The sequence below is a fragment of the Sciurus vulgaris genome, assembly GCF_902686455.1.
Source record: "Sciurus vulgaris genome assembly, chromosome: 3".
Classification (NCBI taxonomy): Eukaryota; Metazoa; Chordata; class Mammalia; order Rodentia; family Sciuridae; genus Sciurus; species Sciurus vulgaris.
This window is the reverse complement of record NC_136463.1, coordinates 189,198,150-189,200,512: the sequence shown is the minus strand read 5'-3', so window position 1 is coordinate 189,200,512 and position 2,363 is coordinate 189,198,150.

Below are 2,363 nucleotides of genomic sequence, written 5' to 3'. Positions count from 1 at the left end.
GCCCGGCGGGCAGCTCGGCCCGGGGAGTCGGCGCGGCCCCGGCGGACAGGCCCCACAGACCGGCCTTGCCCAGCGACACCCGCTAGGAGCCGCCGCGCTGCGAAGGCCTCAGGGCCAGGCGTGGACGTTCTCCGGCGGAGCGCGGGCCTGCCCTGGGCCTCGAGCCTCCGCCTTCGCCGCCCGTCCGCTCAGTGAGGCCCAGGCCGGCCCCGCAGCCCAGGCCGCCGCCCTCCCTTCTCCCTCCCGCGCCCGCCGCGTCCTCACCGGGCCTACGTCGCCAGGCCTACGTCGCCGAGCCAGCGCCACCCGCTCGCTACTACTCCCGCGGCCGCCGCCGCCGCCTCCCAGCGCTCCGCTGCCGCCCCGCCCCCGCTGCGGACGCGCCTCCGATTGGCCTGCGGGGCGCCGGGGCGGGGCCTCTGCGGGGCGCCGGGGCGGGGCCTCTCCGAACCGCGTCGACGAGCGCGGCGCCCAGTCCCGATTGGTAGGCCGACGGGGAAGGGCGGGGCGAAGGGGGACACCGAGGTCCAAGGCAAATCTCTGCGGAGCCTCGGCTGGCAGGCAGGACCTCGGCTCGCTGGGCGGGGCTTCGGCTCGTTGCGTGGACTCGGACCCGCGCGGGGCCTCGGCCAGCGGGGTGGAGTCTCGCCTAGGAGGGGCCTCGGCTCGATGGGCGAACTTGGTGCGGCGCGGCGGCTCTCGTCTTGCAGGCTGTCCTCGCTTCCTCACCCTCTACCCGCGACGCTGTCCGCAAGCCTGCTTCTCAACCCAGTCCCACTGCACCCTTCTGGGGCCATCGGACCTTGGCCCAGGAACACTTGCAGTCACCGAAGGGCCACACGAGGGTGTGCTGTAGCGGAGATAGGCCGCGCGGCGGCCGAGGCCTAAGTTACTGCCTCGGGTCCTCGCAGTCGCCCTCTGGCCTTGGGACCCCCAACGGGGGCAGAACCGTGAGACCAGACCCTCGGCCTTCTCCGCCTGTGGCTCGCAGCATCTCCTCCCGGAGAGGTTCACTGAACTACGCGTTCTTCAAGATCCCGCCCAAACGTGCAGCCGTCCCAGCACGACTGTCAAGGGGGTTAATAAATCCAGGGGTGACCAGCGCACATCCTCCAGTGACTCCTCCCACAGTGCTCTGGCGTTGTGAGGGAAGCCCAACAGTTTCCCCTCGGAAAAGCCGGGAGAAACCTCGGCCCAAGAGCAAAACCTGACAGGTGCACAGAAACTGTGCTGGGGGTCCGGGATCGCCTCCAATGTCCCCCCATGGCCATAGCTATTACTCTAATCGAACATCGCCAGCTCTGGCCCCAGCACTGCCTGCCGGTGACAGGGCCCCCAGAAAACATACTGTGCACATGGTGGCCAACGAGAGGATGTGGAAGGGGGTGAAGGAGCCGAACAGGCAAAGAACCAGAATGGCCAGAGCCTCACTCAGGGGTCTCCGTGTGCAACTCGGGAGAAAACAGCAGGAGGAGGGCAGGGGCCCAGCAGGCCCTCAGATAATGGGGCTCAGTGAGCTGCCCAAGGGCCTGAGTCCTGGGCTTGCAGGCAGTCACCCACACCAGGATCAAGTCCAGGTTTTCAAAGTTTCCTTCAGTAAAGTTGTAGAGAACTCACAGCCTCTCTTAAAAACGTACAATAGAAATTTCTTCTTGCATACTTTTCCAACACTCATCTAAGTTTGCAGTTAGTAAACTGTTGCCACATCTTCTAATTCATAAAACATGTTAGTGACCTCTTATCATTGCTGATTCTTACCAGGTGGTCTCCTACTTTCTGTACAGATGATCTGATCAGCCTAAATACTTCTTGTGCAGTTCATCTTTTGGGAAAGGATCTCTAATGTGAAGGCATCCAGTGCAGATGCTGTTGACAAAAATCACCTTCATGATTTATACACAGATGCTATTGGGGTTCTGCAGTCCCCCCCAAGACCTCACGCCTTTCCTTTGTAAAGAACCAGTAATGAGTACTACTCAATATTTAAACAATAGTGCTTTATTTTAAAAAAGGTTAGTTTAAATGCATACAAAATTGCTCTGTAAACTGATCTCAAAATATTTCTATAGGTAAGATTATCTCTTAGTAAAACGATTTACTAGTAGCAAAAGTGTTATGTTTAGGATTTGGACAACAAAATAAAATGGGATTCAGAAGTGTGACTCTATAGGCCTCCTGGCCCACACCCCACCATCAGGTGGCACCTGACCCTAAGCAGCACTTGTACTCAAACACACACAGGGCTTACACTGCTTGAAAATGCTTTTCCTCGCAAAGTCATAACTGCCAAAATAACCCAGATAATGGACTGCATGGATGTTCTCCAGTGGCCTGGAACGCTTCCTGGTAGACGCTTCACGTGA